Source organism: Melospiza melodia, chromosome 16 (assembly GCF_035770615.1).
Source record: "Melospiza melodia melodia isolate bMelMel2 chromosome 16, bMelMel2.pri, whole genome shotgun sequence".
NCBI classification, from domain to species: domain Eukaryota; kingdom Metazoa; phylum Chordata; class Aves; order Passeriformes; family Passerellidae; genus Melospiza; species Melospiza melodia.
Window position 1 is genome coordinate 17,226,296 of NC_086209.1, and position 27,459 is coordinate 17,253,754.

General features: G+C 38.2%; 1 long non-coding RNA gene across 3 annotated transcripts; it reads left to right on the forward strand.

Moving 5' to 3' along the window:
- LOC134425839 (uncharacterized) lies at positions 1 to 27,340 on the forward strand. 3 transcript variants are annotated; one of them, XR_010029776.1, is made up of 4 exons: positions 1 to 178; positions 12,076 to 12,146; positions 19,457 to 20,821; positions 23,328 to 27,340. It is a non-coding gene; the product is annotated as an uncharacterized LOC134425839 (long non-coding RNA). The 3 variants fall into 3 exon arrangements; XR_010029775.1 differs by having other exon boundaries at positions 23,355 to 27,340; XR_010029774.1 differs by lacking the exon at positions 23,328 to 27,340 and having other exon boundaries at positions 19,457 to 22,284.
- The last annotated feature ends 119 nt before the right edge of the window (positions 27,341 to 27,459 follow it).

Below are 27,459 nucleotides of genomic sequence, written 5' to 3' on the forward strand. Positions count from 1 at the left end.
TTCTGGCTGCACACACAGAAGGGGGCCCTACATCACAATGCTGCTGACCAGAGATCTGACCTTATCCGTGGATCCAGCTTCTCCTCAGTCAAGTGATAAAAATGGCATCAGATCTGTAAAGAGAAGTATTTTAATTGGCATTGCTGTCTGGAAATGACATTTTGAAAAGGAATGCCAGGTGAGTCTTCAAACTTTTTTCTAGCAGCTGTCACAGTAGTTCTAGCTTTATTTCCTGGTTTATTTTCTTTACTTGTTCAAATGAGAGGGCCAGCTTAGGTAAATATTGTAAATTTTGTCAGGAAAAACAAACACTGTCACACTGCCTCTGCTTCTCCCTCATGGCTGGGATGTGATTTTTACTTGTTACAAGCCAGGTAAGTTCAGTATATTTCAAAGTTGTGTAATTATAAATATGTGAGGTTGTTGAAAGACAATGCCAGGTTTACAGAAGTGCTTTAAATTTGCAATACTCTGCTCTGAATACTCCTGCATCCACTGCAGGAGTGTGTGCTGGCCATCAAAAGAGAATTAGAGGCTGTCCAGGCAGCTGGCAAAGAGATATTACAAGATTATTAAAAGAGTATTCACCTTTTACAGTGGGGAAGGGGAAGCCAGGCCAGGAGGAAAGAATTACATTACAATTCAGTTACAAATATTTACATTGCATTTTGGAATACTGCTCCAGACCCCATGAATCAACAGAAAGCAGGAAGCCTCACCCAAAGTGTGACACAGCCACAGCCACAATGATATCTGTGTGCAACAGCAGCTTTGGCCTCAAATCCACACAAACCGTGATTCTGCGAAGCAAATGAGAATCCATGTAGGTGAACTCTGCCGTTATATGCCACCCTAAAAACAGGCTAAAATTCAATTTCTGTCATTTTTAGACGATTATTATAGCATCAAATATCTGCCTTGGCTTTATTGGATAACAGAGATAAGGATGGTGTGTCTCACAATTGTTTATGGGACTGGATAGACCTATCTTCATGCAGGTGATGACATGTCATGCTGGAAGCATGTACTGTGTGAAATGTGAACAGGCAATTCTCTCATGCAGTTTTTTAGACAGCATTTAAGCTGTAAATTCTGAATTACACATGAAGGGAATGGTTAAATTATATCTATTTATGGAAACCTGGTAACTGGACCAGGAAAAAGACCTTTACAACTGCTGAAGCCACACCAAAGCATTTTGTTGAGCATAGAACAAAATATTTCACTTAACCTTCTGGGCTTTATTGAACCATATCATACCTCTTGCTTTAGTGGAGTTCAATTTTAAGACTAGAACGATCTTTAAATGATTTCACATGTATGTCTATGAAATATGAAAATGGCTCTTAAGGTTCCCGCTAGAATCTTTTCATTTCTTCCAAATTATTTGCACCAAAAAACAAGGAGTTCCTCTGGCCTATCATTAACCTCATGAACAGATAATTTATGCTTCAATACAATTCTACATATTAAAATAAAAATTATTTAAATTTTTGTGTGTATTAAGGTATAAAGTACAATATTAAGAGGAACTTTTCTTGAATTCAGATTCTGAATGCTTCAAAGTGAATATGCCAAGAGAAAGTCCCCACGTTGAAAATCATGGCATTGGAACTCATGCGTGATATATGGAACAATTACCAGGCAGAGAATCCAACAAAAATAAATCTCTCAAATGAACAATATCAAAGTGTCTTAAAAGTGAAATTGGAGGCGCTGCTTGGCAAGCTGCAGCCCAGTAAAGCTGAGCTTTGGAGGGTGTTGTGGCACTGACAATGCAGCCTGTTCTGTAGGGTCTGTGAGACACGGCCGTGGAGGCAGCAGGGGCACTCGCTGAGCTCTGCTTTACCGTGTCAGACACCCAGAAAGCCTGGCTTGGCTTTCCAGCCCAGTAAAGCTGAGCTTTGGAGGGTGGTGTGGCACTGACAATGCAGCCTGTTCTGCAGGGTCTGTGTGACACAGGCTGAGCTCTGCTTTAATCAGCCCCACGACAGCAAGACATGGCTCTGTTCAAGAACAACCAAGACCAAACACTTCAAAGCACTTCTCCTTTCTTTTTCATACCCATTCCCCCTCTCTGATAACTAATCCAACTTAACATATATGGCTTGCAAATACAAACCTGATTTGTGACCTACCCGGATTAAAGCAGAGCCTTTGTTCTTCTCTCAGGATGTCTCACGCACCAAAGGAGAATTATGAGAGGTGCAACCCCTATAATCATCTCTGTGACAAAGCACCTGACTGCAATGGAAAGATTCCAACAGAAATGAAAATAGTGAATGCAGAGAACACAGTCAAAACACTGCCCTCAGGTTTATTTCAATTGCCTTGTTGATGGAAATATAATTTTAATAACCAAAAATATTTCCATGTTATGATATCCTAGTAAACAAAACCATCTTGAAGAGGCAGACAGGGGAATGTTTCTAGATTTCCTTATATATGAAGGAAGTCTATATAAATTTAAGGAAATTATCATATGTCTTTGCAATTTAACAAATTAAATCGAAGACTCTAAGTGGTTATCGAATTTTGAGCTGAAGAAGCCATAAGAAGAAGGAATGGAGGGAAGGAGAAGTTCAAACTACAGAATGGTGCAAGACCACTCAGACCTACTCATCCTGTCACGTTTCTGAAATCACAGCTCTCCTATCTCACCCAGGGTCTCATTTATCACTCATGTTCGCTTTTAAAGGTGAATGTTGAATAAGATCAAACAGGGCAAGAAGGGACCCAAACAAATACCTTGGTGTCACACACTGCAAACACAACACCGTGGAATCACAGCTTCTTTGAGAATCCCATGGCCCTGGATCTCACACAGGACAAGTGAAACCAAGGGAAATACAGTAGGGGGCCATGAGAACTCTGCTGCACAGATGAAAGAATAGAAAGATGAACCCTGAGGGAAACTTGGTTCAGCCAGGAAATTTGGCTAAAAAGCTCCAGCCTGCCAGGCCTGCCCGAGTCAATTAGAGCTGCTCAGTGCCCTGCAGGCCAAGCTGGCCCAGGCTGTGCTTTCTGTGGCTGCACTTTAATCTGCCCAGAGCCAGACCCCCAGAATCTGAGTCCCCTCTTGGAGCTGAGAGAATTGTTCATTAAATCTGTGGCAGTTCCCATACACCTCCAGCTCCTCAAGAGCTGTTAACTGGCTTAAACATTCCTAAAAGTGCATGTAGAGTAAGTTGAATTAAGCTATGTGTGTCACTAATTAAAATCATTGAGATTTGAGTGGGCCTTAAGGGCAAAAATCTGTTCCTTTTAAAAGGAACACACACAAATACTCTGGGAACATTTAAGTATAATTATTATAGCCTTCAGGACTCTGGCCTAAAAGTATCAGAGTGACTGCATTCCTGATGGCAAAGTTTATTAGCACTGTTTATTTTTATTTTCATACAGTTATTACATGAATGCCTGGAAGTGGCACTAGCACGCAAGAACTGTTAATAACACACACGACACTACATAAACACTTCGATTACTTTTGTGCATCTAATTTTTTTCAAGGCAAATTAAAAATCTGAAAACATGACAGTTGAAGAAATTTTAGTTCCTTATTCATAGAAGAGGCAAGAATTGCATTTTTTTGTCAGCAGTTAGGAACCAGCCCAAAGGTACCTGTGTGGGCAAAGCTCTTTAACACTTCACAAAACTGTAAAAAACAAAGAGAAAACAACCTGGACCTCTTGATTTTTCCATCAAGATGCTTCTGGGAAACAATTGTTTGCTCCCTCTTGTTACAAATCTGGCATAAACCTGGATTTAAGTCAACATCTAAGTCTAAACCCAGATCAAGACACTTGACCTGCTCTGTGCTCTGCTCCCAGCAGTAACCAGTATTTTTCTGTGCTGCTGCTGTCAGGCAGTTTTGGTGGCACGTTGATGATCCTGCTGTAACTAATAGATATTAAAAACACACAGTTAGCACACATTTATGGCCATACACATAAATGCATGTTTTAATGGCCTATTACTTTGTGTAGAGAACTATTTAACGACCCCAGGATAAGGATGTATGCATGGCTAGGCTATTTAAAAAGGCTTTATGTTCTTGGCAAGCCAGATCTCAAAAGCTACATAAGGAATTCAGAAGATGTAGAAGAGGTTTCCAAAGAATCCAGCAAAAAATGAGAGGAACAGAGGCTTGAGGGGGGCAAGCACAGATTGCTACCAGAAACCCAGATAATAAACACAGATCACAGCGATTGATGATGATCAATCACTGATCAATAAATAAAGCAGGGTAGAACCACTACAGAGCATAAGTGGAACATGTCCAGAGCTCTGAAATACATTCTGCAGCTTCTGGGGACTGAGAGAATGGACAGAACCATCTTTAACATGGGCAGGGACAACTTTCACCATCCCAGGTTCCTCCAAGCCCTGTCCAGCCTGGCCTGGGTCTTCAGCTGAGTTTATTCCAGATTTTCTCTCTTAAGAAAAAGATGAGAATGTTGAGAATTTTCTCTTACACTGATGTCATTCCATCAAATTAACTATTAATGTGCCTTACTGCAGAACAGGGTAAGAAAGACTGATTATTTTGATAGCCTGTAATATTACAAAGAATTTATTGCCACAAAAATGAAAGCAAAGTCTTGGACTGAGTTATGATAATCCTCTATCGTTGAAGCTGGGAAATCACACAAGAATATATTTATTTCCTTGTCATGTTTCCAAAGCATACTTTACAAAAGTGCCAAACCATTAGGAGAAATGAATTATTATTCTTCTGACCTTTTGAAAGTAGATTACAGGACTGTGATCAAATCTCATTAGAATTATGTATCCACAAAGGCAACTTCAGCACATCCAAAAATCAGAGTAAAGCGCGCTTAAACTATTTTGGTTTTGCTCTGCAAAGAGGTTTAACCATGACTAAGAGGAATTTTGTAGCGATCCTCTCATTAGCTTTGAGACTTGCCATTCATGTGCAGAAGCTTTTAAGGATCAACATATATTTTTAAAGATAAGACAGAGATGAAGCCTTTTATCTTTAAAGACTGGGTAAAGAGGCTAAAGACTGAGGAAAAGGCACAAAAGTGACTCACTCAGAAATGAACTTCCATTTTAAATTAATGGAATCATTAAAAATCACTAATGAAGGAGCTGCTGATCAGACAAGAGCTGGCTGTGTGTTGGGGTCTGTGCAGCCATCCCAGGTGAGCGGAGAGCATTAACAGGCAGAGCTATCGGGGTATTGATGAGCCCAGACTGTGCACACCTGCCCAAAGGATGGGATGGACTCTGCAGGACCCAGGAAAGGAAAGGGATGTGTTAAACATCCACATGCTCAGGATGCAGGGTGAATTTGCTGCTTGTCTCTTCTCCCTGGTGGGGCTGTGCATGCAGCCCCATCTCCTGCACCCCTGGGCTCTGTCCCAGCCCCCCTGGCCCTGCTCTGACAGGAGTGCATCTCCCACCCTGCTGCTGCTCCTCACTAATCAATTTTAGTTTCCCCTACAAACCTTTAAAAAATTGTCTTTATTTTACATTTGTGGTATAAAAATGATGCCTGATGTGAAATTTTCCTTGAGGAATAATTGCTGGAGTTGGACATCTGCCTGTTTGCAGATCTTTAAACTCCCAGCAATGATTACTGCAGCTCCCCTGTCCTACAGGCAGCTCATATTTAATCTGTATGTCCTTTAAATGCAAAGCATGCTATATTTAGTGCTCCAACTGCAGCATTAGTAAACTGAGCCCTCGCTTATGTGTGCATGTGGGTGAATTGGGTGTCTCACAAAGGATTCAAACAGATGCTTTAGCTTTAATGATATTTCTAATCATCTCACTTATGCCCCAAGGATATTTTCTTATGCTTTATTCTCCTGTCATGATTTCTACTCATTACAGTAAAGTGTTATTTTAAATCTACTTTTTATATTTGAATTTGCTTCAGCATCATCTCCTTAACAACTTTTTTTTTTTTTTTAACACACACTTTCCTTGTGCTCTCTAATTATAGGTACTGTCCTCAAAGGCATAGACAGAGCAGACAAGAAAAATCACACAATTCAGTGGTGGCTTGTAATCTTCAGTGGTGACATCAGTGGTGATTCTTATGCTCTTTCCCAAAATGTGGCAGTTCCAGCCTTGGGACTCTCCTTTTTGGGGGGGACAGGGAGAAGTGAAAGTTTTACCAGCCAAGATGACCTTTGGGAGAGGAAAAGTCTCCCAAGATGAATTTTTTTGCCCTTGGGACACACAATGTGCAATGCACACACCAGGCCCAGTACCTGTAAATATTAACTCTGATGCTTTGAAAGCCTCCTGCAGATATCTGATAAATTTCCAGTTCCATACTTTTTGTAAAATTGTCATTTATGAAGTTGATTTATTTTAATTAAGAACATAAGTGATCCTGTGTCTCTCGAGATTTGCTGGAATGACTCATGCACTGATATTTGTCTTATTACCTGGGGATTTAATACAATACTGAATCAAATTTTTCTTCCTACTGAAAGTTTCTGCATCAGAGATCAACTGATTTAATGATTAGAGTACTTAAAGAAAGGATAATACTTTATTTTCTATTTTAACCAGCTGTGAAGACTTGCAGAAGGTGTTCACATTTATTATGTTATGATTTATAGAATCTGTACTTTTTCCCCCTCATAACTGAGCACAAATGGATGAACATCTTGATTTCAGACTTTATTTGAAAATTACTCCAAGCATCCTAAAACTTATTCAGCCAAATTAATCTCTTTATATAATGGATAATTTGTCACTATTCATGAAAGCCCTAAAGAGAAATACTCTTTAATTTGTACAGTAGAAGTTTCTGGTTGTCTATATCAGCAAGAGAGTGAATTCTCAACATTGATAAGAGACTAAAAATTCCAGGGTTTTTAGGAGGAAATAATTATGTATCACTCAAAATTGCACTTAAATTTTTGGGAGAACAAGGCCTGCACCTTATAAGGAGAAGCCATAATATTAAAAATACCTTGTGCAAAAAACTTGTTATGATTAAGGCTCTGTACTTCTAATATCTCAACATTCTAATTAGCTAATTGCATAATTCTAAAGAATAAAATTTTCCACCTGCTAGAAATGGAAGGCCAATTAGAAAAGTTTAAAAAAATACATTCTCTAACAATTCTGTTTTATGGAAATTCTAGCAGAAATATCTTTTATATTTCTTTATACTCACTTTTCCCACTGTGGTAGCCCATTATGTACATGAAGCAGCATCCTAGAATTTGCTAAAATATCATTAAAATTTATATTATTTATTCCATTCTAAAGGGGCAAGAGTTTCCCTGTGGAGCCCTCTGAGTTGTTTGTTATAATAATGCATTTGTGTATATAATAGTGTATTTGCAGATATTCAACAAGGAAATCTCTTATAGGGAAAAAGATTAAAGAAGGAATTACCAGAACATTTTAGAGGTTACCCTCAAAGCTGAAGTTCTTGTGTGACCACGGCTTCTCATTTAACTGGGGAGATCTTCTACAGGCAATGGTTTTCTTTGAGAAAAAACACAAAATTTTGGTTTTTCTCTGTTAAAAACCACCCCAAACACCCCTGAATGGATGAGAAGGGACAACAACCTCCCAGAAAACTCTGCACGAAGGGTTCAGCTTTCCTTGCACGAAGAAATGTCAGCCCATTTTGGCATGGAATCAACTTGAGTTTTTATCATAAGGCATTTTAGGTATTTTCCTGCTAATTGTACATCTGCTGTCTGCAGAAGATAAATAGGCTGTCTCAAGTAAGCATTTAACCAGCCAATTAATATAATTGTTAGACAATGAAGATCAAATTATTGGCAAAAATTAGCTTGTTATGTTCCAATAAGGGAAAAAAGCAAAAATGTTATAGTCTAGTAAGGCAAAAGCCCAATATTTATGTTTCTGCTAAAGGAATTATACAGCATTTTTCAAAGTAAAAACACAAGTTCTGTGGTTTTTTTAATAGAAAGTAGATTTTTTTCCTTCACTTATTTGGCAATAAGATTTTGAATATTATTGTGTTCCCCCAATTATATACCAATCTCTCAAAACCAACTGGTTTCTTTTACACTTCTATGAAACTCCTCAATTATCAAAGTCCAGTGGAAAACATTTAAAATTTTAGAAGTTTAAAATAAATATAAGATATTTCCAAGTTTCTGTGGCTCGGGCAGGGAATTTGAAATTTAATTTAAATTCCCTTCCAACCCAAACAATTCCATTATTTTAGGTAAGGAATCCACACTGTAGGGGCAGCTCACCATGAGTCCTCCTCCTCAGCACGGCTCTTGAAGAAGTTACAGATGGAGAACAAAAAGCCAAATGCAAAATCCTTGTAACAGGGAAAGTAAAAGCAAAGGTTTAGATACAGAAAGACTTAACATCTTTAATCATTCATTTTTATTTTGCAAGACAAACCAGACATAATTTGAAATGGCTCAGTGAGCTGTAAAAAATTGACAGTAGATGTATGTGAGAAGACTGAAAAAGCAATTATCTGAGACTAATTTGAGTTTATCAGGCAGAAATTAGACTTTTATGGGCAAAGTTAGAGTTTTGTATTAAAAATGATGCATTAAAATATATAAAATTTCAAGGGTAATATAGTTAAAACTTCCTTGGCAAAAAACTGATTTTCTGTCTGCACAGCTCCTGCCTTCTCAACAGCTTTTATTCAAGTAGGAAACATTCTAAAATAACAGATCATAAAAAATACTGTAAAACATGAAAAGGAAGAAGAAATTTCTCTTTGGCTTTGTATCTGACTTTTGCAGCATTAAGGATGCCAAACTTTTATTGTCAGTTCCTGAGGAGGTTGGACAGAGTTCACGTTGGAGATGCTGTTCTTGTAAAGCAGTTTTTGGAAAAGGTGCATTAACATGAAGGCAGTACACCTTTCACTGACCCCAGAGAAGACTTTCTAAAGCACTTTGGAGGGTTTTCCACATTTTAAAAAGTGAATAGCTGCTATACCAGGGCAAAAGTCTAATTCTACCATGCAATCATATCAGTTTCTCCTCTTACATGTTAAAAGCATTAAGAAAAATGTACTTTGTTGCTCACATTTCTAAGAGCTCTCCCATTTCCCTAGAAGGGATCAATCCTGCAATATTCCATGCAGTAGTTCCTATTTAGTGGCCAAACTTGTTTATGACATTTTCCAATCAAATAAGGGACTGTTTAGAATACATTCACATCCAACATGAAATAATATCTCTAAGGATGCAAAATGTATGTCCTGAAAGGTAGGAAATAGAAATGAAAGGCTAAACTTTGAGCCTGTGAATAAACTATTGAATAACTGCTTTATTAATCACATTTTATAGTGTTAATTTCACATTTTATAATATTAACTGTACTGTGTGGAGTGTAAAGCATTCCAATAAACACTGGACTGAATTTATTTGTAGAGGTAAACTTAATTCTAGCGTTTCCTCAGTTGTCAGTCATCAGCCATGCTGTCTCTTTCATCATAATTTACCTGGGAACTGTATACATAATGACTCCTATAATTATATTTTTTCCTGCAATAATTCTGAATGCTTCAGAGAGATTGTTTATTGCAGGAGGTAAGGACCAGAATCTTTCTGTAGGATCATTATGAAGTCTTTTGTTTCAAAAAACTGTCTTCATTGCATGACTTAATTTACTTGATTAGATGCAAAAGACAAGTGAGAAAAGGAAACAAGAAGTCAAACATAAGGAGTCTTTCACTAAATGTGGTAGAATTTAGATTCCTGGCAGGAATTCTTTCATTTCAAAGATTCATATCTTAATGAGCCTTGGAGAAGCCTTTATTGTCTCTCTAGTGAAGAACAATCATTCTCCAGCCCACAATTGCAGATTTGGTAGATAACTGTGAACCTTTTCCCTTCCCAGAATCCTGTCAGTGAAAAATATTGGTGCAATTGGTGAGCAAACATGGGCAAACTTCTGGGATCTAATAATAATAAGTTCTGATGACTGAAACAACCAGAAAAAGCAAAATTATTTCTTTGTATTTCAGCAGTCAACACGTGCTAGGAAAAATTCCCACATTCATCAATTCAGTTCAACTGGATAATTCCATTTGGATTGTATTTACTGAATAGACACAATACCCTGAAAGGTTTGTGATGGACATCTTATAAGCCAAATTTACTGCCAAAGAAATAATACTTTACCACATCTGTCCTTCACAACTTCAAGATTTTCTTCTGATCAGATGGTCTAAATTCTTTGTCAGGTGGATTCCTTAAAAACTTTTAAAATTTCCATTGTCATGGAAGAGGAAAGGTCAAGGTTTGTCACAACTCCTCCAGATCAGAGGGTGTGCCTGAAATGACAGCATAAATACCACAAGGATATGCTCCTTAACACAATTTATAATTAACTGGCTTTGGGGAGTGGGGAGGAGACAAAGATAATGGGGAGAAATTCTTCTAAAAATCAATTTTGTGCATGTAAATGTTTTTAATAGCGCAGATGTTTTGATAATGCTGCCCTCCAAAAAGGGTGGCAAGTGCTTCTCCAGGGTGTTTTCCTTCCCTGCCTGAGACATTCCCATAAATAAGAACGGAGGTTATCTTCAGTCCCCCAAATTCTGGGCACATTGCTGCACACAGGCTAAAGGAGGGGCTCTTTCCTAATGTCTGTCCTTGATCATTCCCAGATTTGTCCCTAAAGGCATTTTCCATTTTTTTTTAGCCAAGCCTAATTCATTTTTTTAAATTAAAATGATAATATTCCATCCATATTCCTTTGAGAAGAGCTTAGCCTTTACATTCCCATTATGTGCTATCTTACATGTCTTTACATGATAATGATTTTGCTGTTACTCAATAACTATGCTAATTTCAAACACAGGAGGTAAGATTATCTCCCTCCCAACACTTCCTTTCATACCATTCCACCCTGAAACATGCAGCCCTTCTTCCCCTTTACAAAAACATCATTACCAGGTCCTTCCACTATCACAGCCTCCCATAATCTGTTGGGTTTTATGCACAAAACACTGATCCTTGTTGTCCCTAAGTCTGTGCAACAGCAAGATAATCAGGAGCTCCTGATGAAATCGTTCCATTCCTGTGTTAGTCTCAATTTACATCGAGCACAGCTCTGCAGCTGCAAATCCCATACTTGGCTACACCTCAACAATTACATTTACAGGCCATAGATTTCTTCATTCTTTTCATTTTTCAGACTAACATGAACAAATAAATAAATAGATAAACATTTCAGTATCTGACCAAGCAATGAAAGTTCAAACATTTGAAGGTACAATAACTACAAAGAGCTTCTTTAGTTTATAATTTATTGCTGTATTTCTGTATGAGAGGGGATCTCACCAATCCATACCAACATCTCCAAGGGGTGCCAGAGGGTGGTGCCAGGCTCTGTTCAGTAGTGCCAGGATGAGGAGCCGTGCCCAGAAACTACAACACAAGGAGCTCCACCTCATCATGAGGGAGAACTTCCTTCTGTGGAGAGAGCAGAGCGTGGAACAGCTGCACAGGAGGGTGTGGGGTCTCCCTCTCAGGGGACATCCCAAACCAACCTGAACATGTTCCTTTGTCACCTGCTCCAGGTCACCCTGCCTTGGACAGGGTGACCTCCACAGGTCTCTTCCAACCCTGACTTTTCTGTATCATAAAAATCAGTTTTTACCTTATTTTGAATACGGTTTATGCTAAGTTTAATGAGGCTTGCTAAATCTGACACAGCCTATCTGGATACCACAGTGATAGATACATTAGATATACCAAAATAGACATATTAGGGAGGCAGAATTAGCACTGTATGTGCTAAGGTTGATTGATTACTTGATGAGTATTATATTCCCTTTACTGTTCTCTAAACCCCAGCTTTATTAACTCCAACCAATTTTCTCCAACTCTTCAATTTGTAGAACTAATTGTGCCTTGTTGCAGCTTCCTCCATTTAACTGATGAAGACTTAAGAGACAGAAGACTTCTACAGATAGAAGTTGACTATATACATAAAAAGCAGATTTTTATAAACTGAAACTTGTTTAACCATATTTATATGTTAATTGAAATGTTTATGTACAGGCAAATGCCTGTATATATATCTAATAAATTTAATTCTGAATTTTACTTTTCCTTGCAGAAAAATCTGAATTTTGGCTGAGTACAAGTTCCATAAAACCTTTACATTTTTTCTTTATTAACTATAGAAAGGTAAGGAGATATTTGTGTTGTTGTCATTGTTTCTAAATTAAATTTATAGCACTAAATCCTATATTTGTGATTTATAGAAGAGAGGGTCTTTTCTCCTGCTCAGAACATTGATTTTCTATACCAATTTAAATGAGGCACTGCATCTATAGAACAGGTAATGAATAACATCTTCATAGGCAGAAAGGCACTCTAAACAAACATTTGCAAGAATTGATCTCACCTTTGCTTTGCCCTCTGTCTTGGGAAACGTGTTGTGTAGATTGTTATTAGTATTAATCTAATTTTCATGGCAATACATTTGTTATCTATCCAGCTAAAAAAAAAACATATATTAGAATTAATTTGATATTATATTTAGAATATTGCATAAGTTTATAACTTTAACCACTACTGACCATTTAACACTTGAATCAGAAGTTCTGTTTAGCAACATCAGATGCATTAAACAGTTTGGAACAGGAGCTGGTCTTTGGAAACTAATCATATCATTATTACAGGGGCATAAAATTGACTGCTCAGAGTTATTGTAGCATTGTGTGAAACAATAACTGTTTTCACAATTAAAAAAATATTTGCTGTGGGAATTTAAAGACAAATGTTATTTATTGTGTATTTTAGTTACAGCAAGTCAAAGTGAGCTAGATTGTAAATTCAGCATTTACTACTTATTTATGGTTTAATTTGACACGATAATCAATTTTTTTTTATTTGTTGAGGGCTTTCCTTAGCAGAAAATACGCTGTCATAATTTCACTTTATTTTGTCATGGTAAGTGAGCTTTCTCAAGAAGTGCTCCACTGCTAAACAACCCTCTCAAGCAGCAATGGCAGCATAATTAGGTCTCTGCAGACTTATTCTGAAACCACTTAGTGCAAAGGCGTAATCTCCTGTCATGACATAATAATGTGGTCTCCACGGGCCAGCTCAGAGCTTTGCTTTGACACTGCCATGGCAGGAAAATGTATTGAGACCTGCAGGATTTGTGCTTGAGGAATTCCTGCCCCGCAGTGCCCTCTGGGTGCCTGGCTCTGTGCTCATGGCCAGGCCTACAGGCACCATCCTCTGTGACGCCTTAAGATTTCAGCCTTTATATTTTTCAAATCCTGAACTGCATTAGTGCAGAGCTCTAAACTCTTTATAAGGAGTTAGTTACTGTCTTCACATCTTGGGCAGACAAAGCAATTCCTCTAGGCCTGTAATCTAAGGACACTCTGCAACCTCAGGCGTCAAAATATACAAAAAAAAAGTGAATTGGGCAGGAAAGCAACCTGGGGGTAAATGACTTCATTATCTGAAGCTGTAATTGGAGGATTAACCCCTGATATGTAAATTGACAAAATTTGCAATTGTCTGAAAAACTCACGACCTTGGTCCAGCCTGGGTGTAGCCTCTGGGAGGCTCTGCCTGCCCAAGGTGTATCTATGGAAGGCCTTTAATAAATATTCACTTTATTCTCTCAGCCTCGTCTAGCCTCTGTTCTAGGTGGCCACTCCAAGGCAAGCCAAGGTTTTTGGCTGTAAAACCCCCTGGGAGAGGCTGGGTTTCAGGAGCTTTGCTGCTCACAGAACCCTTTGTTCTAACCAGGGTCACCCTGTAAAAATCCCTCTAGGCCCTAAAACAGCCATGGTAGGACGAAACCCTCAGGTGCTTTCTCCAGCTCCATCAACTCCTGACATTCTACATCTAAGGTTTAGAAGAAAAGAACAAATAGGATATCACAGAATCACAGAATGGTTTGGGTTGGAAGGGATCATAAAGACCACTTGATTCCACCCTCTGCCATGGGCAGGGACACCTTCCACTATCCCAGGTTGCTCCAAGCCCTGACCAACCTGGCCCTAGACAATTCCATGGATGGGGCAACCACAACTCATGAATATCATGAATATCACTCATATTTTTTTCCTCTTGTACTCAAGTCAGATTCATTATTTCCAAGATTAATAACAGAGATTTATTAAAAAAGATTACAAACTTAAGTTATCATTAAAATGGTTCTTATCCCATCTGTGCTAGAAGCAGCTTTTGTTTTACTAGCTCATGTTCAATTTTTCAAGACTTCAGAAAGTATTTAGTGTGAATGTTTTAATTGTTTAGCACAGATGCAAGAAGCTGGGTGGCTTCAAGTCAGCAAAATGGAATGTTGAAGTACCTTGTTGAAAATGGAAACAAATTAATTTTACAACAGCAAACTGAAAAATAAAATCTCTGCAACATAAAGGAAAATTTTATTATCACAAATACCTAACAGCTCCTTCTGATTTACCTTGAACACATTTTTATTACTTTAATTGGAAAACAGCTAAAAACTTGTCTTCCAATAAAGTTATGCAAATATTCAGCTATCTTTAAATTGCCTCCAGAAAGGAAGAAGATATTTTGGAATAAAATCCTTTCTAGGCTATTTCCTATGATAAAATAACAAAGGGGAAACTACAAAAATTACCATGTCATTACCATCAGAGGCCAGAGAATCCCATGGGTTGCAGAATTATTGTCCCATAACATTTGTGAAAACCACAAATGTTAACTGAATGTGTGTCTATTCTGTGATTACTTAAGATGACAGGAAAAAGAATTGAAGATGTCCATAATGGGATACATATCTGACCCTTATCAGCACAAGCCTTGACAAGGGAAATTTAAGGAGACAAATGAGAACCAGCTGCTTCCCTAAGTGATGATGGAACCCCAGAGCCAGATGGACCCTGAACAAAGTGGATCTTAAAGAAATTGTCACTCACCTTTCTCTATGCACAATGAATAAATTGATCTGCAGCTACAAATACAAAATAGATTTTTTCACTCAATAAGTTGTAAGTTATGTTTAAAACATACGGGCTATATTAGAGATGCAAATAAAGCTGTGTGCTAATTATTGTATAAAAAATCAACTACAGAAGTACTGTCAGTTTTTGGGACAAACAAGCGTTATTGTCATGTAATGTGCAGTAAATGTAGGGGATCTTAGACATATCTCATAAAATATTCTATGAACCTTCACCCCAGACATCAGGCATATTTACATTTATAGCTGAATTTTTGTGTGGTTTTAACTACTGTAAGGAAGGCTACACCTATCTGTCACACAAATCCAGCACCATCTCTGACATCTATACTTGGAAGTATTGGAAGTATTTCTTTCTCCAAATGCTCTCACATACCCTAAAAACAGAAATCTGCAGATTGTCTCTTGCTGTCATCAAAGATTTGGTTTTTCCTTTCCAACATTTAGGTGTCCAGTCTGTCAAAATATTGAGCACTGAGCTATCCTCTGCCTTATGCACTAGGAATAATTTCAGGAAGATAAATCTGCAGCCTGTTGCTCTGTTTACATCATTAACCTCTTAGCCTCAGCTTACAATCATTCCTTTTATTTCCCAAAACTATTTTTTGTTTGCTTTCAAGTCCAAGGTCACCTCCCAGTTCTAGCGAACCCTTTGGATGTGCAAATTCCTGACTCACTGATTCACTCCATGGCTGCATTTCCAATCAAGTGCAGTCAGACATTCCCACGTGGAGCCTGCTTGGGGTGGTACTAAGGGACAATTCTGATGATTTTCCCTTTCTTTATTTTTCCCTTTTATTGTGTAAAACACCCAACAACAATTAGGCTGCTGATTTCTACATATTGTTTACATCAACATCTATTTTACTTCTACCCACTGAAAACATGTGGAGAAGACAAAGTTGTGCAGCAACAGGAAGCACTAGGCATGGGAAATTCTGGTTAAATATTGGGATTTTAACTCTTTTTCCCTACCAGAAGTGTTCTCAAACATGTGAACTATGATTCTGAGGAATTGCCAACCCTCAGGACATTCAAACTGTCTGGAGCAACCTGCCCCAGTCTGCCCTGCTGCAAGGTGAGAGGGGCAGAAGGGGCTGGAAGAGGAGACCTTCCAAGCTGGAATTAAAGTAATGTTCTGCTGATGCAGAAAAATAAAATAAAAAAAAAATAATTGAAGTGATGAGTGCCATAAATGGCTCTGTTACAAACTGTAATGAATAAAAAATGATCGGACAAAGCCCCATAATACGATTGCTTTTATACCTCAGTTTTATTTTCACTTCTATACTGCTCACATTATGGGCTGTAACTTACCCCTGCATACTGCCAGCACACAGACTATTTTTTCATAATTTTCTTTTGGATCATCAGTTTTCCCTCACACACAAACTGCAAGCAAATACCTTTACAGCTTTACAACAAAAGGAATTATTCTAGATGTACCAGAAGAGAGCATATCTATTATATCTTTTGTGCCTTTGATTCAGTGCCATACAGTGCACATTTCATGAAAATAAATAGTATTTACTATGATGTAAATTGAGAAGATATTTCCTAGGCATGGTATGAACAAGAGCCAGACATCTTCCACTTTTATGCACCTTTAACATTTCTTTTTATATCAGCACGTTTCTCATTCTGGCCATCTCTGACAGGTTTCAAATTATAATGCTCTTTTTTTTTTTAATATTCTCAACACAGCAATCAAATCTTTAGACCTTGAGGAGAAGGAGGAAATTAAGGCCATTACCATGTTAGAGAATTGTTTGATTTACTCATTATAAATTATTCTGAAGCTGAGCAGCTCATAAGACATGCCCAAAGGGAAGACAAATTTTGATTGGCAGTGTCAAAAAAGTCAAGGACGTAGAGAGGTTTTGTTAATAATTACTAAGGGCCATTAAGAAATGCTGTGTGCTATCTCTCCAAAATCAGGGTGATTCTGATCCAGAATTTCCCAGCTATCAAATATAGTGAGACCTGAATTTGTAATTAAAATACAGATGAAAGTAATAAATGCTGTAAACCTTCTCTTAAAACTTATAAAAGGTGAAAATATTAAAAAAAAACCCCAAACTAGTCAAGTTGGAAAAACTTGAGGATAGCAAAACCACTCAGATACAAGTTCAGAGGTGACTGCAGGGAGGCCTCTTTATCAGGGTTTCCTAAATCTCTTTTTTTTTTTTTTTCCTCAGTATAAACACAACTTTCCATCAATTATCAAAAATACACAACAAATGTCGGCCAACAGGACCTTCACAGAGCCCCTACCCTTACCCTGGAGCCCTTGCTATGGGATTGGTAACAGCACAAATCCACTGTAACCCCAAATCCCTGTGCCAAGCCCCTCAGTCTGGCTGTACCCCTTAAATTTGTGAACTTCCAGAAAAATGTTTCCTTATACAAGCAAATTGTGCGAAACCTCAGTTTTCAGGAAATCAAAGCCACAATATCCTAGGAAAGGAGGGAAGAGCAATTTTGCCATCTCTCTATCTGAACTAAGCCAAAAGCCTTACCTGGAAATACAGGTGACAGACTTTGCAGGCGGAACCATGGACAGTTTTCACTAAAATTTTGGACCTTCCCATGTTGTGGAAGAGGTTCTGTCCTTTCTGTCCCAGGTCCAGGTGAAACAGGAGTCCTGTGCCTCTGGTGTGTGGGGCAATCCTGGATCACAGCCCTGGGGCTGGATTTTCTTCCTGTGTTTAATACACAAATTGTAAACATTACCTGTGATGGAAAACAGGGAAAAAAAGATCATCCAAGCAGCACTTTTCTCACTGCTATTACAAACCTCTTCACTCCAATGAAGAGGGAACACAGATATTTGAATAACATTTTTTTATTACTTGTACAAATTACAGTAGGGCAGCCAGCTAGGAAGTCAGGGCTGGAATTTTTTTCCATGTTGTCCTGTGCTATCTCCCTTGCAGGCAATTTTCCCCTCCAGCAACTTTAAAGCCCTGCTTAGCTTCTGAAGCCACCTTGATGTGTGTATGTCTTTCTTAAATAAATAAGGCAGCCCAGCTGCCCCCTGGGTATGGCACAATGGCTCAGGGACATCCTGGGGACAACTGAGGGCTGCCACAGGGCTCTCTCCTCATTTCCAGCAACAGAAGTTCACTGCTCTGTTAGAATTAAAAGCACTTTGCAGGGGGTTTCCTATGGACAGAAAGTTTTAAAGCCAGGGAAGATCAAAATTTTTATCTGGCACTAAAAAATATCTTTAATTTGTATTAGCAGTGCCATGTTGCTCTTTTACAGCAGGAGCTGTATTATTGCAGACCACTAAAACTACACAGTAGCTGCATCAAGGTTTGTTTCATTTTCACAAGATCACAGATAATTAACATTTTATTTTGAAAGCATTTTTTCTTTAAAAAAAATCCAGTAATCATTAATTATTAATGTACTGAACTAAGGATTTTTCTTTGATATCATTATTACAGACACTGCATGTCTGTAAATCTGAAGTGATAGAACAGCAAATACCTTCAGAAGGACAGACACTGCCTTTGAAGTCAGTATATATATGGTTTAACATAAATGTAATTTCACAGCAAACTGCCTTTTATTGTTCACTCTTGTTTTGTCCTGACACTCAGTGTCTTGTAAAAAACATTCTGAACTTTGATATAAATAAATAATGTAACACTTTCCTTTAAACTCTTTGAAAATAAACTAAATGGAGACAGGCAAGTGGGATAATGAACACATTCCCTTGCACAGACCTGCAGGAATTCCAGCGTCCAGCACTCCCTGAGGAGCTCCAGGTCTGCCACAGTGATGCCTTGTGAGGGCTGACCTGGAACAGAGACTGAAAAGAGCTGAAGAATAAAGCAGGGATTTGTTAAAAGGCCTCAATGGATCCACCTTGGGCAGCACCAGAGCCCAGCCAGGGCTGCACCCAAGATGAACCAAAATGGCCCCAAAATGCACGGCCGGGCACGGGCTCTGTCCCTGGGATCAGCTCTGCTCCATTTGCACCTTGCAGTTCATTGTCCCATTCCAGCTTTAGCCCAGGCAGTCCCACCCTGCTTGTTTTTCTCTCTCCAGCCCACGGGGTTTGTGCTCCTGGGCTGAGATTTGGGTCATTTGTCCTTGGTGCCCAGCTGGAGCAGGAATTGTTTTGTCTCCCTGCTCTGTGCACAGAGCTCACCATCCCCTCATGTGAATCCCAGACCCACACACCAAAGCAGCACAGAATGTGAAAAATATAAAAGCTAAAAGCTGAGGTGTCAACATCTGATGGCCACTCCATTTAAGTAATGGATCAGATTTTCAGCCCTTTTAAGGGCTGCAGTGCAGCAATTTTTCTTTATCTTAACACTTTTTTGTAGGTCGTATTCTGTTCTACCATGAGAAAAAATTGCCATAATGATGGTTTTGAAATGTTGGGATTTTTTTCTTTTCTATCTTTTAGCCCTGTAAAAATATCAATTTTAGCAGTTCATATGGAACAAGAATGATTATATTCTTAACCACTTCAGAATAAGGTTTATTTTTATTCTTTTGACAGAGAGGGACATGTCTGCCTTCAAAGTCTGCCAGCCTGGGAACCAAGGAGGGATCCCACTGTCACAGAAAGGAGAGAAAATCTGGCTAGCAAAAAATTGCAATTAAGATTGAGCTTCCCTAAGGCAAGACAGCCTTTTGTCATCAAAGAAAACACAGACAGCACCATGTAACTGACCTAAGAGTGCTGGCTCATTAAAAACCTGCATATTTATGATATTTGTGATGGAATGATTATGGCAGAAGTGTAAGGAATATAGCATATTTCTATCTGTGTTAAGAACTATATTATTTCTACAGCAGCCATGCATGCAGAAATGCAGTCTGGGACAGCACTGCCAGGATCCAGCCTTCAAGAAAGAAAAACAAAAGGGCTGTGCACACAACCCTCAGTGAGCCCTGAATTCAGGATGAACTTGACCATATGACTGTGAATATTAAACTAAAAGAAATAAATCGGAGTGTAAGAGCAAAACAAGGAGATGGAAGATGGAAGATGAAGCTGTGGATGAGTGGATGAAGTTCCCAGAGCAGCTGTGGCTGCTCCTGGATCCCCAGAAGTGTCTCCAAAGCCAGATTGGATATAGGGGTTTGGAGCAGCCTGGGACAGCTGGTGGAAGGTGTCCCTGCCCATGGCACTGGATGGGATTTAAGGTTCCTCCCAACCCAAAGCAGTCTGGGATTCTGTGGAAGGGAAGAAACATCAGGCTAGAGACACATGATCTGCATGGGGAATGTGACAGAACCTGTCCCTTTGATGCTCAGAAATCCAGGGAAAAGTCGGATTCTTTGGGGTTTTTTTTCATATAAGCAGATCACACTCCTCACACGTACTGAACTTTAGAGTTCCCATCAGGACAAAGGGAGAGGGTACAATTCTTGAAGGAGAAGGAGGGACGAGATCCTCTTGTGCCCCATCACAGTCCTACCCAATTGAAATTCCTGAAAAAAGCAATTTTCCTTTTTGTCATCACTCAGCCTTACCTTCACTGGGAGTTAGCAAACAAACCCCTTCTGACTCCAGCTGTACAACTCCAACAGTAAAAGCTCCCATGAAGAGACCAAAACCCCCAAAATGTGAAAGTTCAGCTTCCTTCTGTTTTACACGAAGCAGCCTCAAAATGGCACCACAAGGGGCCCAATTTCCTTCCCTTTCCTGGTGTTTGGAGTGGCTGGGACAGCTCTGCCTGCAGTGCAGCGACCCCTGAGTCACCCAATGTCACCCACGTGGGGACAGCACCAGAGCAGGGTGCAGCTGATGGAACATGACAAGCATAAAAAATTAAATGAAAGAAAACATTCCCTTTGATTTGATTCGACACAGAGTTGGTTGTCTGAATTTCTGGCTAACTGGAGGGTGGAAATGTTGGTAAGTCAGGAAGATTTCCAAATTTTTGAAGTAGTAGTAGTTCCATTCCAACATATTTCATCGATAAAATAACCAGTAACAAGACACTGCTTGCAAAAATATTTCCCACTTGGGTGTCACAACTGATTACTCATCCTGTTACATTATTTTTATTTTATCCAATAAATTTTCTATCAGATAAGACCAAGGGAAATGCATATTTTCTACCATAACAGCTTTAACTAAAACATTACTTAGCTTCCTTAATGTATTTTATAAACATATTTTCTCAACAGATGCAGAAATTAATTTTCAAGCCTGCAGCAAATCATGTGAATATTGCACCTAACACACCAACTTTAAGTGCAAAATTTTACAAGGATAACAAAGTCAGCAAGGAATATTAAAATTTTATCCCTGTTCTGCTGTGAATCATTTAAATTTCAGAGATTTTGCTAATAGCTTAGATAAATATTTAACACTTCTGATTTTCTGTTTAGACATTCTTCTAAATATAATAGAAAAATGGGAAATAATATAGCATCTACTTCAATTAAAGCCTATTTTACCAAGATAAAGATTCCAAAAAACAAGGTTCTGTCATATTAATTAGTGGAGATAAATATTGGAAGTTTAGACAGAGAAAACTGCAGGACAGAATTAACAACTCCTTATCTCACTCAATTATAGATCTTTATTTATTTGCACTTTTAAACTAAAGGTCAGTAATGGAATACTTCATAGCAAAGGGTTCACTAGAATCTCCCCATCTCCATTTATTGAGGATATTCTGTTTTAAAAATGTTTTTTGAAGAATGGTTATAAGCAGAACTAGGAGTAAAAGGATTTATTGAGGATATTCTCTTTTAAAAGTGCTTGTTGAGTAAAGGTTATGACTAGAAGCAGGAAACTATAAAAGCAGAGAGCTGGGCTTTTAATAAATATATTAATTTGAATTAAATGTTACAATCCCAGAATCTCCCACTGGTCTCAGCTGATGCCACTTCTGATCACCGAAGTTTGATAAACACGTCCAGCTTGTGACCAATCTGACAAGATATAAAATTTCACCTGCTAAGTGCCAGGGATTCCACCAACTGCTGTTGCTGCAGTAAACATTTAACAACTTTCAGAAATATTCCTGTATTTTTGCTCTCATAAAAAGTTCTTGTTCTGCAGAGCCCTGGTTTCATGGGATCTGATAATCAAAGCATCCAATTCATGCCTTTTATACTTCTGTTCCAATGATATGAGAAATTTCTGAAGAGTTATTTTTCCCCTTCTGTAGGAGCACTATTTCCCCTGTATCCAGGTAAATAGTCATAGATCGAAAAAAGGCAATTGAGTTTTTATATCTTAAAAGACTTCTCTGAAAGAGGAATACTCTTTTCAATCTTCAGAACCAGATATAAACCTGCTTTCAAATGTGATGTTTTTATATACTCCACAATTTATTCTTATAAATGATGGATCTACTTCCAAAAAGTGACAGAATTCTGTAGTGTAAAAGATGAGTTTCATTTTAATGAACTGTACTATCCACCATTTATTTAAACAACAGATAAAAAGCCTTCACTGAAAATTATCCTCTTAAAGAATGGAAATAATACCTTAGAATGATGTCATGAGCTTAATTTCAAGCACCTTTGGACTGTCTGAAAAAGCAGAAAAAAATAAATAAAAGCAGAAATATTAAGTATACATAGTAGAGCACAATGCATATATTATACAATGCATAATGAAACCTTTCATCCATGAATTGCAATAAAGATTTTATAGTTTCGGTATCTAATGAAATTTATTTCTGATACATAATTGATATTGACTTTCTCGATGATAATCCCATTTCTAGCTAATAAATTATGGATATTGATACCATTTAGACCCCCAAATAAATAAATAAATAAATAAAGATACAGGATTACAGTAGATCTGAAAGCTTTCACTTGAAAAAAACAACCAAACTTACTCAGGTACAGCAGGGTACGTGATATAAAAATAATATTATTTTAACAGGAAATTTATGTGGAAGAAACTCACATTAGAAATTTAAAAAGTCAAAGCAGTCTCCCAAATCTGTAAAATTTAAGAGATTTAGGTAGTAGATACATGTAAAAACAATTATTATCAGCCAACAAAATCAATCAAATATATTTGACTTGTAGTGAAGTAAATACTGCAGGTGCATATTTTTATGTAAATATTTTTCCAGCTAGAGTTTCTCAACAACAAAATATAATGTTACATATATTAGAGGAGCCTTACACATTAAAATAAACCAAAAAGAGACTATAGAATTTGTTTAAATTTCTATCACTTTTACATTTCTTCTCCTTTCTTTACTCACAGGAACTTAAACAGCAACACAACTGTGTCTGCCCTCAATAAAAGGACCACAGGAGTCTCCAAATCTGGCTCAAATTAAAACCCCTAAAGTTTCTATTTAGCAGATTCACAGTTGTGAGTTCTATTTTAGCTTTACTTTCCATAGAATATTGTGTAATTCTCATTTACTTTCCTTTCCAAGGTGTTTATTCACATTTCCTGTCTGCAGAGCCTCCACACCAAGCTGTGCATTTCAAAGGACATCAGCACTCAGAGGATCCAAGTCCTGCCAGAAGAAAAGGACAAACAATCAGGAGTTCCCTCCCTAAGTTTGGATTTATTGCATTATAAAATAACTCCACATTTTGGAGGAAAGGGGCCCTAATGCAGCTTGAGCTGCTCCAGGGAGACATTGATAAAGTGCAAAGCACCTTAATCAGTGCAACATTATGCTAATTTTTATTAGTCAACACACATATCCTGTGTGTGCAGCTCGGGACTGATGAGGAAAATAAAAGATTTGTTGAAAGCTCCTGCAAGAGCAGGTCACATTTTAATATTTTAATGGGCATCTGCTGCTTAATGTTTCCTCCTATGCTTCTCTTTGTAAACTTTATGCTGACCTTCGAAACTGAAGATGGATCAATACCATTTTATAAGACTATAAAACTGTATGAAACACTAAGTCAATACTGTATTTTTATCACACTTGTGATATAATGCAGTCCAGCACATCAAATAACCCTGAGAGTACCAGAGAAGGCTCGAAATTTTGTTTAAAGAGATTAATTCAGCCAAGTGCTGGCCAACACCAAATTTGCTGAATGCCAAAAATTTTAATCAGCCCAAAGACAACTTATTGTCCAAAAAAGTCTCCAAAATGTGAGCTCAAAGGATCAAGCTGATGCAAACTTAAATTTTCCAAATTCAACTTAATGTGGAACACTTTGTATGCATGCTTTAGTGCTTCTTGGTGATCTAACTCAATTTTCATATGAACAAAAAGCACCTTAATTCCTGACACCTTAGTTTGTACAGAGATTTACCATAAATAGTGTTTTCTTTGCTTTTGCATCACTGTTTTTAATTCACAGAAGCTCACTCTGTTTTTATAAAACATAAATGAACGTTAATAAACAAACATCACTTGAAAAAAACCATAATAGCAAAGCAGAAGAGAAAGGGAAGAGGAACACAAGATTATTTGCCTTATCTTGCAGGAAAAGTAAAGAGGAATAAGTGGCTGTAATTAGAATTTGTAATTATTTCTGAAAAGCTCTTGCATTCCAGGTGCAAGCATGAATAAAGCCCTTTGGATCAGAACACCTCCATGGCCTCTCCATCAGCAGCAAAGCAATTAGGGCAGCTCCTCTCACCTCCCACAACAGCAGATCCCTCCATCTTTATGGTAGAGCCAGGTTTCCTTGGGCCCAGGATCAAATTTGACTCCTGAATCCTTTCCAACATTGGTTTTATCACAGCCTGATACAGAGCAGGGGAGCCTGCCTGACACATCTTTAATCAGAACCGTTTTCCTCTGTGGCCAAGGCATTCATCCTCCCAGCTGAGAGCTGCTCCCCATCCTTTTTGCAATTAACACCCATCCAGCCCTGTGAGTTGGAGGGATAATGCTCAGCTTCAAGGACAAAACTATTTTATTGCCCTCGGCAGGAGGAATCTGTACACATGAAATGTATCCCTTGTAAGAGAAACCCTCACACACCCCATCTCTAAAGAGAAAAGTATTTCTTCTGTTCAAATAAAGCTGCAAAGGCAATCTCCAAACAAACATTCAGCCGGATCAATAGCCAGAAATTGAATAGAACAATGTCTCATGCAGCTTTATAGAATTTTCAAAAGATTTGAACCACACAAACCCAACTTTTCAAGTTCCACCACTGGGATTTATAGTCTTGTTTTCTGAGTCTAGGAAGAACCTAACAAAGAACTGATCCCCATACTAAAACTGAAAAAAAAGGAAAAAAAAAAAGAAAAAAGGAGTTCTATGTGGTCAAGAAATACCAGGGGCCTAAACTTAAGCTTGGAAAGGTAAAGGCATTCCAAGTTAGGCTCAGGTGGTTTGTTTACCTTGGAGAACTTCAGGGCTTAAAAGATATTTTATACAGTTTTTAGTGCCCAAGTGCAACAAATATAATTCTCCTTTACGAAGATCTGATAACTTACCTCTAAAAATGAAAATTAACAGGAATGTATCCATGAAAACAGCCTTTCCTTGAATTTCAGGAGGATTGTGTTAATTATTTAATGACTTTTTTTCCTTGAATAACAATATATAATAACCATTCTCTATATACATGGTATAAATAACTTAATTTTATGCAGCACAAAACCAGAAAATAGGTATTCTCTATATTAACTACTGGCCTACAAGATGTCTTAAACATTACATTTATGGAGAAAGGCAAATTTGCTCCATTACATGGAAAGAAACATCATGAAGACAAAGACATCAAATTTAATTTATACCAAAGAATCCAATCCAAACCAAACGAAGAAAAGACAGGAACACCTCATTTAAGTGTTTGTTCTCCTTTGTGGAAAATAACTTCAGGCCTGAAATTTATCTTCATTTATTTTGCCTGGGAATTCTACAGCCATGTGATCCAGCAGAGCTACCCAGCTCCTGAGGTAAGGGGACAACAGAAGTTGAAGGAGCAATTTCCCACCTGCCCAGGAGCCCAGAGCCCTTCCAGGTGTGATTCAGGTCTGCTGTCACCTGTCTGGTTATGCAGAGCATCCTGCTGCTTTCCAGAGCAAACCCAGATGCTCCAGAGACTGCACAATTCCCACAACGTATCACAAATGAGGAAAACAGATTTTCAGAAGAGGAGGAAGGAACATGAGGCTCCCAGATTTGGTCCCACCACGTCCAGCATTGTGTACCTGTCTAGAATTGTGCTCTATATTATTTTTTTTCATTTTCCTAAGTCACACCAAACATTTTGCCTCCAAAGAACAGCAATCCTGCAGGCTGCTGGATCCACAGTCAGTACAACAGCAGTTTTCCTCTGAAAGACAAAATAATGAAGTTTGTCTTGCTGTGGCTTGGAGATTTATTTCTCACCAGGAAAGATGCAGCTGAAACATTTACTGCTAAAGTACTTCCTTGGTTGAAGAAATAAGTAGGAAAAGACATACTGTTATGAAGAATAAATAGAAGTGACAGGCTGGGATTATTACATTTAATTACTTTAAATGACAATGCCTTTTTCCACCCCGCCCCTTTCCCATATAGTTTTTTTTCTCTTTTTTTTTTCCCTGTTCCTTAAATCTAAATGCAAAGAATGGGAATTAATTTTGTTTCCAGTAACAAAATAAGTTTGTTTTTTGTTTGGCTTCTTTTTCTCACACAGTTTAATTTACACTACATTTGTAATCATTGCAAAGAAGCTCAGAAACACATAATTTCTTGGCTTTAAATATCTCGGGGGAAACTCTACTTTTTTTAGAAGATGTGAACAAATAAGTTATCAGAAAACATGTCAAACTTGAAAGTCTCAGGCACCAACTGTGGAAATAAGTACAACCTACTCTTGTCTCTTATAATTAGGTCTATTGATTTATGTGTTTTGTTTTACTTGCATTTCATACAAGTATAAACAGATGAGAAAGTAGCAAAGGGAAATAAAAAGAAAGCAAATAAAGTGATTTAACAGAAAGGAAATACCTAGAAGAATGAAATTCATTATTGTGGTGTAACGTCATCTAATCTAGTCTTATTTACTTCTAGCTTGTTTTACCTGAGCTGTTACTCTGAAAATTTCCAAGACCATGAGCAGGGATACCTCCCACTGTCCCAGGGTGTTCCAAGCCCTGTCCAACCTGTCCTTGGGCACTGCCAGGGATCCAGGGGCAGCCCCAGCTGCTCTGGGCACCCTGTGCCAGGGCCTGCCCACCTTCACAGGGAGGAATTTCTTGTTAATATTTGATTTTTCCCTGGAGCCTTCTCTTCTCCAGGCTGAACACCCACAGCTCTCCCAGCCTGGCTCCGTGGAAGATGAACTCCAGCCCTTGGGGGATCCTTGTGCTCCTGCTCTCCAACACAAAAAGGATATTCCACATCCTTTTAACGTTGGAGATATGGACTTCCTCCAGCAGCTCCACATCCTTTCTGTGCTGGATGTCTGGACCTGCTCCAGCTGCTCCAAATCCATTTTATTTTGGAGCCCTGGGCCTGCTCCAGCAGCTCCACATCCTTTTTGTGCCCCTGCTTTGGACTTCCTCCAGCAACTCCAAATCCATTTTTTTGCTGGACTTCTGAGCCTGCTCCAGCAGCCCCACATCCATTTTATGTTGGAGCCCAGGGCCTGCTC